Here is a 16,277-nt window from a genome sequence, read left to right on the forward strand (position 1 = left end):
TCCCCTCCACCTCCGGGAAGGTTTCTAACAATCCTATCCTGATTCTGTAGCCACCACTTCCGCACATCCCTCCTGCGGGCTTGGTGGCTCGGTTAGACACTAAGACATTGGAGTCCCAGCCAAAGGCATTGTGGTTTTCTGGAGCCTCGATTCTACCCGTATGCGGAGCAAAGGTCCCAAATATTGGAGTGTGTGAAAATCCTGAGCTCAACTCCATCCAGACCACGGCTTGGCGCCTAGCTCATACTTGAGCACTGGAGTTCATCGCCGGTCCCCCCCCCGCCCCCCCCCCCACAAGCTTTGAGCAGAAAGCGCCAGACTGAAGCTGTTTGGCAGAGATCTGGAAGAGGGACAGTTTCCAGCCCACTTGCCAAACCCCTAACTTCCGGTGTTTCACTGCCTTCGGTTCCTAATAGTTCTCCTACCCTCTTCCAAGTTCAAGGTTTTGTTGCTGAAACTCTAATTTTGTCTTGTGGTGCTGGAAATGAACTCAGGGAGATTGCTCACGACAGGCAAGCACCCGGCAGCTACTCTACTCTTGGGGGAAGCAAAAACAAAAACAAAAACAAAAACCAGACAAGCAAACAAGCAAACAAAAATCACATAGGTGAAATTCTCTTCACTCTCCACCAACATCTACTTCCCATTTCCATACTTTAAATTATTTTTACATTTTAAAATTTGTGTGTGAGGTGTGTGTGTCTGTGTGTGTGTGTGTGTGTGTGTGTGTGTGAGAGAGAGAGAGAGAGAGAGAGAGAGAGAGAGAGAGAGAGAGAGAGAGAGAGAGAATCATGAGATCAGAGAACAACTAAAGGAAGTCAGTTATCCCAGGGATGGAACTCATATTTGTGGAATTCAGATATTCAGACTTGGTGCCAAGAGTTTTTATCCAATGAGTTGTCTTTCCAGATCCAATCTCGAATTTTAAAAAGTGTATCAAGGGTGTTGGTGGTGCAGGCCTTTTGTCCCAGCACTTGGACGGCAGAGGCAAGCAGATGGATCTCTATGAGTTTGAGGCCAGCCAGGTCTACACACCCCGCTCCAAAACAGCCAGAATTACAGAAAAACACTGCCTCAGAATAAATTAATAGTGTGTTACTGAGCTGTTAGGGACAGAGGCGGCCAAGCTGGATGTTGGGAAGAATCAGTTGGCTTTGCAAGTTGTTAATGAATTCCCAGAAAGGCCTCCCAAGGCTAAAACAGGTAAATGGGTCTGCCTCCAGCTACTTTTTGTAATATGAGTTAAGGCAGCTCTCTTTCTGTCTCTGTCTGTCTGTCTCTCTGTTTGTGTGTGTGTGTGTGTGTGTGTGTCTATGTGCTAATGGTCCCAGGCTAGTGTCAGCAAGTTCTCCACTCACTCTTCCACCTTATTCACTGAGGCAGATCTTTTATAATATGGCTACTTGCTGTTGCCAGCTTTCTCGGGGAATCACCAGCTCTGCTCTGCCGTCTAAGGCTGGATTATAGGTCACCACACCCTACCTGCCTTTATATGAGCTCTGGGGAACCCAAATTCCAGTCCTCACACATGTGTGGCAAATGCTTTAATTGCTGAGGCATCTCCCCAGCCCCAGTAAAAAAATGGGCTTTCTTCTGTAATTCTTCCAGCAACGTCATCCTGGCCGCAGGGCAATCTTGTCCTGCAGGTACATGATCCAAAGATTTCGTGTCAGGGCACATAACAGTTATCCTGGGTCCCAAACATCCTATGGCTTCAGGGTGGACACTGGGTGATTCTGAGGAAACTAGTGGAATGAAAATAATCCTTTAAGAGAAGTGTTATTGCAATGATATCCCGCAGCTTACTGAGCAGAGAACGAGCGTGTTAAAAAGGTAGAAAGATTCCCCTGACACCAGATTCGCGGCCTGCTTTCATTCTCAGTCTTTGCTCCTCTCTCCACATGCATTTTTCATGCCCCAAATCAATTTTTTATTTTGCTCATTCCCATTAACATTTTTCATGTTGCTATATATTCTTTTTGTAGTTTTTTTTTTAATGTTATACCATTTATCACCTGGAAGACTTTGAGAAACTGAGGCGCTCTGAGAGACAGCCTTCTTATCTTAAAAACTGGGGATAATTGGGGCTGCAGAGACAACTCAGTGGCTAAGAGCACTTGCTGTTCTTGTGCAGGGTCTGAGTTCAGGTCCCGTCAGCCATGTAAAACAGCTTACAACCATTGGGAACTCCAGCTCCGCTGGACCCTCTACACAGCCTCTGCAGCTACCTGCACATAGGTGTACACACCACACACACACACACACACACACACACACACACCACACACACACACACACACACCACACACACACACACACACCACACACACACCACACTCACACACACACCACACACACACACACCACACACACACACACACACACCACACACACACCACACTCACACACACACACACACACACACACACCCCTCTTAAAATAGTTTAAGTAAGCCTTGCAGTGGTGACACATGCTTTTAATTCCAGGACCTGGGAGGCAGAAGCAGGTGGATCTCTATGAGGTCAAGGCCAGCCTGGTCTATAGAGCGAGTGCCAGGACAGGTTCTGAAGCTACACAGAGAAACCCTGTCCCGAAAAATTAAAATTAATTAATTAATTAATTAATATATAGTTTGAGTGGAGATTATCATATTTCGTGTAAGATTGTTATGAAAACAAAGTTAGATAAAGCCAGCAGCAGGGGATGTCATGCATTCAGTGAATGAGGACAATTTCTGCTCTTACTCCATGTCCAGACTTCATAATCAATTCTTTTCTGACCTTTAGCGTGATCATGATTTTATGTAGATTTTTATCTGTCAGATATTTGCAATGACAAAACATTTTATTTCACATGCTTTTTAGTTGACTTTACCACTGTATTAGTTGCCTACCAAAGTCCTAGCTGCTTCTTGTTCTTACTGTAACAAATACCTGCTAAAGAGCAGCAGCGGAAGGAAGGGAAGGTTTATACTGACTTACAGTGAAGGTGCGGTCCATCGTAGCACCATAGGCATGTGGCAGGAGAATGACGCAGCCAGTCAGAGACTGATGGATGCTGTGCTCGGCTCTCTCTTTTTGATTCAGTACAGGATCCCAGCCAATCAAATGGTACAGCCCACATCCACAGTGGTTTGATTCATCTGTAAAGTCATGGGCATACCCAGAGATTCCATTCCTAGATGGGAAAATAGAGATTTGTCAGCTTGCTGTGACTGAATGGTGACCTTACCCCCTGCACCCCATATGGATTAAATCCATTCCCAGAGCCCACATGGTGGAAGGAGAGACTCCCAAAAGCTGTCTCAGACGTCCACCTGTGTGCCATCACACACACACACACACACACACTCACAGACACACACATAGGTATGTATATACATATATAAATGTAAAATTTTTAGAGAGATAGAGTGTTTTGATTACAAAAAACAAAGATCTAAGATGCATTTTTTAAGTGTAAGGAATTTTGGTTTACAATTGGAAATATAGTTTCCAACAATTTCCAAAATAGCCCTAAACATACTTTCACCATTTTGAGCTATGTATTTATGTGAAGCAGTGTTCTCAACACCGACAATTATCAGATAAAATGTTGATCAACTCTGAGGAGCACTGAAGATGCTCTACATCCCGCAGGATCAAATGTCCAGCTAAGAATGTCTTTTTCATAAAAGAAAACAAGAGCATCTACCTCGTGAGCATGCAGATTTGTTGATGTCTTTAGTGAGCAGCAAAATTCGATGTATAGGAAGGAATTGTTTTAAAGTAATCTCTTTATGATTTACTAACAGTATATGTCTGACTTGTATGCCTATTCTCCGTTCCGATATGCCTGGGGTGGGGCAAACATTCGCAGGTAAGGATGGCTCACACGTGAAGGAGCTGGGAGGGCCCTGCCTTGAAGGAAGGAGGTGGCTTCTCCCACAGATCAAAAGGCTCCCATCTACCACCGAGGTGGGAAATGTCAGGCTCACACTTCTCTCCTGAGACACACTTTATTGCCTGCATGGCCACTGTGGGACGTTCCTGTCGCCCGCATACCACAGGACACACACCAATTTCTAGTCTTGTTTCATTTCTGTTGCTATAATTAAAAGATCCTTACAAAGAGCAACTTAGAGGAGAAGGGGGTTAGCTGAGCTCACAATTCCTGGTGACAGTCCAGTGTTACAGGGAAGCCAAATCATTGGACGTTGAGGCAGCTAGCTAGTCGGAGCACACCATAAACAAGAGCCGAGAGAAGTGAATGCACGCATGCTCGCTTGCCTGCTCACGTCTGTGCTCAGCTCAGTCGCTCCACTCTTAGAAAGTTCAAGACCCTCTGTCTAGGGAATAGGACCACCCACAGAGGTCTGGGTCTTTTACATCAATGAACTGAATTAAGACACCAGGAACTGGCACAAATAGCATGAAGTTTCAGTTCAGAGTAATCAAGTCTTCATCTCTGACCCAGAAGTCTCACGTGCTCAGCTACCATACCAGAAACAGGAAGGTTGAGATGTGTTTCTTGCAAACAGCAGAATGTTGGATCCTGTTTTCGTATCCAATCTTTTAGCCTGTGCCTTTTTATAGGTGAATTGAGCCCATTAATATTAAGTGATATTAATGACCAGTGGTTGTTTACTCCGGTTATTCTTATTGCTTTTGGTAGTAGAGATTGTGTGTCTCCCTTCTTTGAGATGTGCTGGTGAAGGGTCACTAGATGCCTGGGTTATTGTAGGCAGTGTTGGCAGTGTTGGATTCCTTGGGTTGAGATTTTCCTTCTATTACTTTCTGTAGGGCTGGATTTGTGGCTACGTATTGTTTAAATTTATTCTTATCCTGGAATGTCTTGTTTTCTCCATTGATAATGAACGATAGCTTGGCTGGGTATAGTAGTTTGGGTTTGCATCCATGGTCTCTTAGCTTCTGCAGTACATCTATCCAGGACCTTCTGGCTTTCATAGTTTCCATAGAGAAGTCAGGTGTAAGTCTGATCGGTTTACCTTTATAAGTTACTTGCCCTTTTTCCTTTGCAACTCTTAATATTCTTTCTTTAACCTGTATATTTTGTGTTTTGATTATTATATGGCGAGGAGATGTTTTTTCTTTGATCCAGTCTGTTTGGTGTTCTGTATGCTTCTTGAATATTTAAATGAATATCTTTCTTTAGGTTGGGAAAGTTTTCTTCCATAATTTTGTTGAATATATTTTCTGGGCCTTTGAGCTGTGACTCTTCTCCTTCTTCTATTCCTATTATTCTTAAGTTTGGTTTTTTTATTGTGTCCCATATTTCCTGAATGTTTTGTGTTGAGAATTTGTTGGCTTTGCTGTTTTCTTTGATCTGTTCGTTTATTTTCTCTATGGTGTCCTCAGCATCTGAGATTCTTTCTTCTATCTCTTGTATTCTATTGATTATGCTTGTTTCTGTAGACTCTGCTCGTAACAACTGAAAAATAATCACCCCATAAAAAGTCAACCAGTGGCTCTGGAGTAGTAAATCTGTAGGAAAGTGGAGGAAGCAATTTAAAACAGGAACTTAGGATGGAATCCATGGTTTGTAGAGTTCAAGTACAGAATTTTAAGGCAATACTAAGCCATGAAAACCTTGGGAGCCATATTCCTTTCTTTTCCTCATATCTGGGTTTTGTTATGCTTCCTTCCTTCACATAGTTAATTACCTATGAACTCTACCTGCCAGCAAAGCACTCTAGTGAATATGATTTTTTCTTTTCTACAATCATTAAAAGAGTTTATAATTTTATTGGCATCTAAATTTAAAATACTGATGTAAATGTTTTCCTGTATGTTACTCTTAAATTGATGTATTTAATACTTTTAGACTGATTAAAAACATAACTGAAAAGTCACTATGGGGTACAGGCAGGAGTGGAGGACATAAATAAAATTAGGCCAAGTGAGTCTTTTTTGTTCAGGACTGGCTTCAAGTGTACTCTGAGAAATTCCAAAGTTCTTTAGAGTGCCCTTGGTAAACCTCCTTCCATGTAATTCACAGTGAAATAAAATTACATTAGGAGAAAGTAGAGTGTTCAATAAATAAAGTATGTCTGTATTTAGTTAAAATATCCATTTTGCACACTAATTTTTATTTATCTGTATTACATTTGGTGATTAATTCAGTTACAAATTTAAGGACTAAAAGTAACTATGGAAAACAATTTAGTCTAATGGATTCTTTATGGACACAAATTTGAATAGCAATAGTAATGCTCAGGGCATCATGCTACTGACATTCATACAAGCTTGGCTGTCATCTTCATGGTGGTTAATACTGATTATTAGGGGCTGAATCTAGGCTCAGTAAAGAGAAGAACTCTGGACATGTATAGGAAGGGGTCTCTAGGGTGGATTTATCTAGGGGGGAAGATCCACCATAAATGTGGGCAACACTCATCTATGGCCTGGAGTCCAAGACTGAATAAAACAGCTACTTCAATTTCCTAAAAAAAGAAAAGAAAAAAAAAGAAACAGGGAGGGATGCTGCTTAGCCTACAGCCAGGTGGCATCTCCAGGGCTAAGTAAGGCTTGACAGGCATTGAGCAGTCAAGATACTGAGTTTTAGCCTTACAATTCAGCTTTTCTCCTTTGAGGATTATTTCTTGGCTGTATTTTCTTTCAAATTTGATAACTGATTTAAAACGTAGGAACAGTGTGATTATTCCTTTTCCATGTTTCTCTATCATACCTGAGAGATATGCAATGGATTGACTGTTCCTTTAACTCTGGTTTTTGAAGGCAGAGATAAAGACAAAAGGAAAAGAATAAAAAAAGGGGGGGGGGGAGACATTTGAAACCTTGCCAAAATCAATTTATCATTATAAAATGTTTATTTGCTGTCCAATAATATATTTCAACAATCTAAACTTTAGTTCTTTCAAGGCTAAAGGGGCTGCATTTTTTCGCTAATACATTATCATCTATGTATTCCTATCTTTGATAGAAATTATCCACTTTAAAAAAAACTTCAGTTGGGGTGTGTGTGTGTGTGTGTGTGCGCGCGCACACACACACACACACACGCACTCTATGGCACATTTGGAGTTCAGAAGACAACTTTTAGAGGTTTGTTCTCTTCTTTCAACAAGTGTGACCTGGAGATTCAGCTCGGGTTGTCAGGCTTCTATGGCAAGTTCTTTTACCAGCTGAGCCATCCTGAGGGCCCAGAAATTATCCCCTTTAGAGGACTCTTGGTATTTATTTGATTATATAACAGTTAAATGCTTAGCTAGCTTCCTTTTACATCCTTGACTGCCTTGCTAAGGAATGGGACTACCCACAGTGTGTGGAGCTGGAACCCACTGTGTCCACTAACAATAAGACAATATCCCACACACACACTTGGTCTATTTGACCAATTTGGTCTACGAAATTCCTCAACTGAAGCTCTCCTCTCTGGTGATTTCCACGGTGGATCAAGTTGGCAGTTAAACTAACTTGGACAAGTATGTTCCATCTGCCAGAGGCCAGAAATAGTTACAGAATAACCATGTTGCAGCAACATGTATTAAACAGTTTAGAAACATTAACAAAGGCTGTTGCTTTCTGGGAAGGGGAGAGCAGGCCAATTGGGGAAAGGCTGCTTCTGATTGGATATTAAATATGGGAATTTCACTGAGAAACTGAAGGGAGTGGAGGTAAGAGCCAGGCCTGGCAGGAGGAAGGTAGACAAAGCAGGCAACAGAAGACTTACAGAATAAAGTCAAACCATTTGTGAGGACCAACAGGCAGCACCTGGCCGAGACCAGATGGTAGTTCCTTCCTCCCTGATCTGGCGGTAGGCTGTTTACTCTACCTTATCAGTGTTTGGTTTTAGAGAAAATTTAAAGCATGGAGGTATCTAAAAAGAAAAAGATTTAAAAACATGGCCAGAGAGGGGCTCAGATGATAAAGGTGCTTGCTGCTGAGCCTCACGACCGGAGTTACATTCCTGAGCCCCACACGGGAGAAAGAGAGACTGCAAGTTGTCCTCTGACCTCCGCACGGCACTGCGGCACCTACATCGCCCTCTAAAACATGCATAAAGGAATATATACAATAACATTTTATTTCAGTAATTAAAAAAACAGATCTTCTCTATGACCCAACTCTACCACTTCTGAGTCCTCAAAGGACTCTGTGTCCTACTACAGGGATGCAGGTTGTAATTATTCAGCCATGGATAAGGCTGCGCTTGCGGGTTTCTTCTCACTCGCGTCAGATCATTTCACACGTGCATCCGTGTTTATTGCTGCATTGTTCTTAATGGTAGGGAAATGGACCCAGCCTAGATGGCTTGTATTGGCTATTTGTTGTTATCGTTGCTGTGATAAAGCATCATGACCAAAAGCAACGTAAGGAACAGTCTTATTTTAGTTCTATAGGATTAGACGTCCATAATGGTGGGGAAGGCAGGGTGGCAGGAGCAGGAAGCTAGAGATCACATCTCAACCGCACACTGGAAGCAGAGACAGCAAACTAGAAACAGTGTCAAGCAATAAACCTTCAGCACCTACCTTCAGTGATGAACTTCCTCCGTCAAGCCTGCATCTACTGAAGATTCCATAGCTTTCCAAACAGCATCGCCAACTGGGGAAGAGTTTAACTCCCCGAGTCTATGGCGGACATTTCACATTCAGACCACTAGAGTATCTGCCAATGGATACACAACAGACTTTTATTCAGTTGTGAAGAAAAATGAAATTATGGAATTTGCAGGAAAATGGGTGACTTTGGGAAGTATTATGTCAAGTGAGATGACTGGCTATGAAAGACAAACATGGCATGTTCTCTCTCATGCATGGGTCTTAACTTTCAATATTTGTATGTATGTATGTGAGAAAGTGACTGTAGGCTTGGGGACTAGACAGAAGACCACAGGGGGGGGTGAGAACAGAAAGAAGGAAACAGCTGGAAAGAGGGTTCTAAGAATGGGAGGGTGAGAGTCACGGGGCCACTGAGGAAGTGGAAAAGGAAAACAAAGACAAACTTTGTTTGGAAATACCATAACGAAACCTAATACTCTGTTTTGTTGTTTTATTTTTAAACTTTATTTTTATTTATGTGTGTGCATACTTGTATGTGTGTGCATCAACATACATATGTAGGTGCCTGTAGAAGCCAGAAAATGGTGTTGGGTGGCCTGGAGCTGGAGTTACAGGCATCTGTGAGCTACTAGACAAAGGTTCTGGCAACTGAACTCTGGTCCTCTGCAATAAGTGGCAAATGTTCATAATCACCGAGCATCTCTGCAGCCCTAAAACCTGACACTTTCTACACTACTAAAAATTAATGCAAAGGGTGACAAAGAAAATGTTCAGAGAACGTGTCTACCGCTTTTATTCAGCTGGGCCTTTCGTCTCCAGACCTCCCATGTCGCCTGTGATGATCTTTCATGCCGTTATTAAAAAGCATTCATTGTTTGATGTTCTTGCTCTTGTGTGCTCTTCCAGATAATTTTTAATATTATTTTATCATGCCCATTTCCTGTTTCATCAGCTCCTAGATATTAACTACCTAAAGAAACTGCTCCTGAGCTGCACTTCAGCCCCGAGCCCAGCCCTCCCGGAACCCTGGACTCTACCCGGACTTGGACTCAGAAGCCAGCGCACAGCAGGAGCTGGTTTCTGCCTCTCCACTAGATGGTATGTAGTGGATATGCCAGGGCTCTCCACGAGGCTGCCCACGGGAGACCTGGCTGACACCAAGCAAACCAGAAAGAGGGCATAAGGGAGGGAGGGACGGAGAGAGGGAGGGACAGAGGGAGAGAGAGAGAGAGAGGTGTGGGGAGGAAGGAAGCGATGTAACACCAGCTCACTAAGACAGACTGTTTTGGGTGTTGCAGGGCATCGGGGAAGGCATGTCATCTTAAGGAGTGAGGAAAATGTATCAGTGTGTAGGAGGACAAAAGAAGTAAATAACCAGAAAGAGCGAGGGCAGGAGAGCTGGGGATGCAGCTCGGTTAAAGAGTACTTGCCAAGCATGCGCAAAGCCCTGGGTTCTGTTTCCAGCATCACATAACCTGGGCATGGTGGCAAACCCTGTAGTCCCAGCACTCAGGAGGCAGAGGCAGAGTTCAAGGTCATCCTTAGCTACATAGTTAGTTCCAAGCTTTACTGAGCTTCATGAGATGCTGCCTTAGGAATGAGGGGAGAAAGATATAGAAAGAATATAGAATTGTTATTAATTTCCTATTTTTTGTAACATTTATAGTGAAAAGCGCTACTTGGCAGGGCTGAGAATCACTCCTGTGATACAATGACTCAGTATTGCCCCAGGATGCACTGAGACTCACACAAGCACATCAGTGACCTGGAGCAGAAGCTAACAGGCGGATTTCTGACCCTGCTCTGCTAGCTCTGGACTGGGGCCCAGGACACTCTACTTCTAACAAGCACCGAGAAGCTGCTGCTGGTCGGAAACACATCATGACGACCATTTTAGAGTAGCCTTCAGAGGGGTTCCCTTTCTACTTTCATTGCATGACTTTATATACCCGCAGTGGGTGACGCTGCCAAGTCCTCCCTGTCAGTCTCTACTCTATATAAAACACTGTGAGACAGTTTATAAAACACCACAGTAAGTATTCGGTGTCATTCACTGTGCTAAGTGCTCCGTGGAGGTCATGCAAATTAACCCATGTAAATCATTTAATTTTCACAGCCTTACGTGATAGATACCTACGTCTTTTCAGAAGTTACCTTATATTAAATGTCTTCTTTAACAGCTTCAGACATATAGTCCATTCCAACCACTTTCACCCCCAGCTAGTCCCCCTGCCCCCACCTGACAAGTCTCTCTTCCAGATTCACGTTGTTTAACTGCTTCTGTGACACATTGTGTTTACTGGGGGCTGTCTCTGTGCTCATGGGTTCAGGTCTGTATGATGAAGCCTGGTGATCTCCGTGGTGCCTATACAACTAATGGCTGCCCCTCTCCAAAAACACATCAGTAGGTAATAGTTCAGCAGAGAGAAGTAGTAACCCTGAGACCCCCTCCCATGGATGATTGACAGGCCCCGTACAGTGCAGACTCATTGTAGGCAGTCTCCACAGGCTGTGCCAGGCCCAGAGGACAGCCATTCACAGCCCTTTTCCCTCTCTCTCAGCTTTCACAGTCTCAATGTCTTGTTTAGAGCCCAGCGCTCAGAGGTCACTTAAGAACAGTCACTGGCCTCTGTATTCACTGCCACACTCCCATCAGAAACGAAGAATTTTGCCTTAGTCCCTCGTCACCTAGACAGCACTCAAGACCCCAGGGAAGTACATTTCCTGAAATCAAAATTATTAAATCCACCATGACATCTGGAAGGAAGCGTCAAATAAAAGAGGATGAAATGAAGGCATCGCATGAGATCTTCCCATTCTCATCCTTGTTCCAGTAGGCTCCCAGGCTCCGCTCCCAGGCTCCACTCCCAGGTCCTGTTCCTAGACTCCTGAGTCCCCACCTGTGTCTTTCAGATAGTCATCTCCCTTCATAACTCTCGCTTTGGCCGCATTAAGGTTTCAAAATATACATGGAAACTAGTCAAAAAATATGTCTACAAAAAAACTGCACGTGTTGATTATTGTACCATTACCTGTGATTACTTAAAACTTAAAGACTGGGGTTGGCGAGTTGGTCCAGTGGTTAAGTGCTCTGACTGTTCTTCTAGAGGATCTGGGTTCAATTCCCAGCACCCACATGGCAGCTCACAACTGTCTGTAACTCCAGGTCCAGGGGATCTGATGTCAATGCATATAAAATAAAATTAAATAAAAAAATTTTTAAAAAACTTGAAGACTACTTCCCCAAAATATACCTGAAAGTATTTTGAATTCCCCAGTAGTGGGTTTCTCCAATGATGCAGTAAGTCACATCAGGCCATATTAAAAGTCCAGGTTTAATGAGCAACGCAACTCCTGGGTGATTCTCAGAGGAGGGTGGAAGCAGGAGAGAAATCACACCTAGGTGCCAGGTCTTAGATAGCCTGGAGGCATGGTCTTGGGAAGTAGCTGACTGGCTTTCTAAGAAGGACAGGCTTTGGAATGGGGGAGTGAACTGGAGTGTCTCTTAAAGAGACAAGCCCTGCCCACTCCCCTCCCCTTTCTCCGTGGCAAGTGGATCTTCCTTCCTCTTCCAAGAGCTCTTTTTCTTTTCCTTCAGAGAGAGGGTAGCTTCTCCTCTCTTTCCCCCACCCCCTCTCTGTTTCTCTTTCTTTGTCTGCCTCTCTTTCCTTGTCTCCCTTCTCCCTCCCTCCCTCTCTCCTTTCCCTTTCCCCTCCATAACCCACTAAATATACACCCACTTTCTCTGCATGGCATGCCTATCTATCTCTGTCTCTCATTGACCTTGTAGCTCCCTGCCTGGAACCCACTGCCTCTTGTGGCCTGCTGCCTGCTTCCACCCCTGGGGTACCCACAGAGTTTTATTTTTACCATTACAGAGATTCCCAACAATATCTTGTGGTTTACCTTAGCTAGGCACCTCCATTATGTACACTGGAAATAAAATGATTTATCTTTATATTCTCTCTCTCTCTCTCTCTCTCTCTCTCTCTCTCTCTCTCTCTCTCTCTCTCTCTCTGTGTGTGTGTGTGTGTGTGTCACAGAGCCCATGTGGAGATCAGAAGACAACTTTCTACCATGTGGTCCCAAAAATTGAATTCAGGTCATCAGGGTTGATGGCAAGTGCCCAAAACCATTGAGCCATTTCATCAGCCCCTAAATGTGCTTTGTTTCTTCTGTCCATAGACATTTGCCATAGTTTCATATGCTTTTATGCAACTATTTTAAACATATTTTTTCCGTTAAGTTTTCTACTGAAACTTAACAGTTCAAAGCATACGCTCCTCCTCTTTGGATGAAAGACTGTTATTGATGCTCATCCACCTGGAAGCCTTTGCTCTAGCTGAGGAAACATTTCCCAGTGTGGTTCAGGGTCCCAGCCTCCTCAGTGCTGTGGTTTTGACTTAGTTGAAAGGTAGGAGGAAATCATTCATCCAGATAAGCACCAGGCCCACCTCCAGCCCACTAACACTGTAACGTTAGTGATCAGATGGAGAGAGCAAACGTTCAGGAAACACTGAAGCATAATTGCCACTTATTTTTCCTACTGCGTGGGTGTTCAAGCTAATTTGTTTGCAGGAATGCGGGGAGAGATAGTGCCTTAGAGTAACTGTTCCTCCTCCTCTTGTCTCCCAGTTTTAATTAGCAGAACAGCTCCTTCCCCTCCGTCCCTCCAGCTGCCTGGTTTTATATATCCAAAAGTCATTTTTTAAATTTTCATGCATTCAAAGGTAGCTTTTAAACACGCCTCTCCCTCACCAAGAGCAACAATCACCAAGAACTATGGTTTTCCTGAACCAACAATGGTAATAAAGAGCAACAACTTGCTGCAAGAACCCAGGTCAGTCAGGTTAATGACACAGGACACTCATGTTCTCCCCACACCCTGCTCCCAGCTCCCATCCCCAATATCATCATCTTCTTCTTCTTCTTCTTCTTCTTCTTCTTCTTCTTCTTCTTCTTCTTCTTCTTCTTCTTCTTCTTCTTCTTCTTCTTCTTCTTCTTTTTCTCCTCCTCCTCCTCCTCCTCCTCCTCCTCCTCCTCCTCCTCCTCCTCTTCCTCCTCCTCCTCCTTCTCCTTCTTCTTTTGGTTTTCAAGACAGGGTTTCTCTGTGACTTTTGGAGCCTGGAACTAGCACTTGTAGACCAGGCTGGCCTCAAACTCACAGAGATCTGCCTGCCTCTGCCTCCCAAGTGCTGGGATTAAAGGCATGCGCCACCACTGCCCAGCAGCAATTGATTCTAAACAAAACTTTCAACAAGGAAAAAAATGACTTAAGACACAGGGAAGCTCATGAAAATCCAGGAAGTCAACAACTTCACAGCACCAAGGAAGTCCCTAAAATCAGCTAGATTCACTATGCTCCTTCCTTCCCAAGCATATGTGAGCAGTGCGGAGGGGGCAGGGCTCTGTAAATGTCACAGCCAGATCTGTGTGAGACAAGAAGGAAATTTGGTTCAGTAGGACTCATAGCCAAGGTTGCTGCAAACTCCTAGAATCTGACACTGGCAGTTTATTTTAAGTACTGTACAACTTGGGAAAAAAAGTTTCCTTATGCAACACAATCCCATGTGCACAAGAATGCAACACAATTACATCAAAACTCTTCTCAAAGCACGTGTTACTTCTTCCATGGAGATGGGTTCTAGAGATAGGCTGCATGTGTTAACTTAAGGACTTAGGGGAGGGTGTGATATGGTCCAGTCATACAGATAGCACGGGCATCATCTAGACTGTTAGCCACCTCCTGTCCTGGCTGTGGGAGTTTGAGGGGAGCCAGGTGTGGCCTGGCCCTACAGATAGTGCAAGGGTTACCTAGGCTGTTAGGGACCTTTATTCCCAACCCTTTGGGTGAGAAAAAGGTTATACATCCTTTTCTTTGAAAGGCAACCTGCATGTTTAACATTTCTGGTTTCTGCAGTGCTATCTTTGAGCACAAAGGCCTTTGTGCTCCCAACAAGCAGTGAGCACTGCCGAGAAACACAAGAAGCTTAGTCCAACTTAGCTGCCTGGAAGAGGCAGGGACCAGCTGAACTCCCAGGAAGAGGATCAGACAAACTGTCTTACCTAGAAAAGACACTTCCCAGCCTGTTGAGCTGTCTGTAAATTCTGCATTGAGCATCAGATTCCCAGCTTTCATGAGCTGTCACTCTTGCTGGAGTGGACTTTTGGTAATACAGCTAGCTATCTTTGAATCAATTTTGCTTCTGTTAGTAACCCCAATAAAACTCATTGGTACAAACACTGATAGGGCTTGACACTGGTGATGCCATGTTATCTCGGTCCACCAACTAGTTGGTAACAAGATGGATGGGCTTTGACTCTTCTGATGGGCACACCCATCATCTTCTGAATTCCCAGGTTTGCACCAGACTGCATAGACAGCATGTTCCGGTGCCTATATTTGGAAACTGTTTAGGCTGCAGCCAATCAGGGCCTGACAAGCCCACTGCAAGTTTGCTCCTATCCTACCTGCTAACACTCACCTCTGTGACTCTCCCCGGGGCTGTACTTTCTGGCCATCCTGAGTGAAGCCTGGTAGATATAATGAAAGCCTGTCAGGAGCTGGAGAGATGGCGCAGAGGTTAAGAGCATTGCCTGCTCTTCCAAAGGTCTTGAGTTCAATTCCCAGCAACCACATGGTGGCTCAAAACCATCTGTAATGGGGTCTGGTGCCCTCTTCTGGCCTGCAGGCAGACACACAGACAGAATATTGTATACATAATAAATAAATAAATATTTTTTAAAAAAAGAAAGAAAGCCTGTCATCACCTGGTTAGTTCCTCCTGGTGTAGTTTCTGTCATGTATCAAGATGGACTTTGTGCCGGGCGGTGGTGGCGCACGCCTTTAATCCCAGCACTGGGGAGGCAGAGGTAGGCGGATCTCTGGAAAGTTCAAGGTCAGCCTGGTCTACAAGAGCTAGTTCCGGGACAGACACCAAAGCTACAGAGAAACCCTGTCTTGAAAAACCAAAAAAGAAAAAAAAAGATGGACTTTGTGATGTCCTTACTTTGGTCTCGTGTTGGTTCCATGTCTGTAGCTCTTTGTTCATGCTTCCCTAAGAATAGTGTCACACACATACACACATATACATACACACACACACCAGAATGGACTAGAAGACTATGTTTATCTTAGTCTGCACTGCATTTTAAGCAGCTCACAGGGGGTCAAGTTAGGAAAAAAGGCTGGGATGAAGCCTGGAAATGTTCTCCGTTCCCCTTGCAGCTGATTCACATCCTGAACCCTCAGTTCATGAGGAAGCACCAGAGAATCTAGCCTCACATCCTTCAAGGGAACCCATAGCTCTGGAAAGCCAACAGACTCAATTTTAGCTTCACAGAATCAAGCAAGAAAGACAGATAACAGAATGAATCAAAGAACTTAAAGGCTCATAATTTGAAAATGGCCATCCTGAAACGCACCACTGAAAGCTGTGTTGCCAAGGAAACCGGGGCTCTCTCTTTTAAGTTTGGTTTGGTTAGTAAAAGAATTTAGAAATGGACTTAGAAGGAAGTTAAGAACAATCTCCTTAGAGATGTAAAACTTAAGAGAAAACAACAGAGCAGACAAACTGTGAGCCTTGGCAGCCTCTGGAAGAAGGGAGATGAAGGGGGAAAGAGAGAAGGCCATGCCATTTGTAAACAGCTGCATGGTGGACAAGCGGCTGCATGGTGGACAAGCGGCTGCATGGTGGACAAGCGGCTGCATGGTGGACAAGCGGCTGCATGGTGGACAAGCGGCTGAGTGGTG

This window comes from Microtus pennsylvanicus, chromosome 10 (assembly GCF_037038515.1).
Source record: "Microtus pennsylvanicus isolate mMicPen1 chromosome 10, mMicPen1.hap1, whole genome shotgun sequence".
In the NCBI taxonomy this organism is placed as follows: domain Eukaryota; kingdom Metazoa; phylum Chordata; class Mammalia; order Rodentia; family Cricetidae; genus Microtus; species Microtus pennsylvanicus.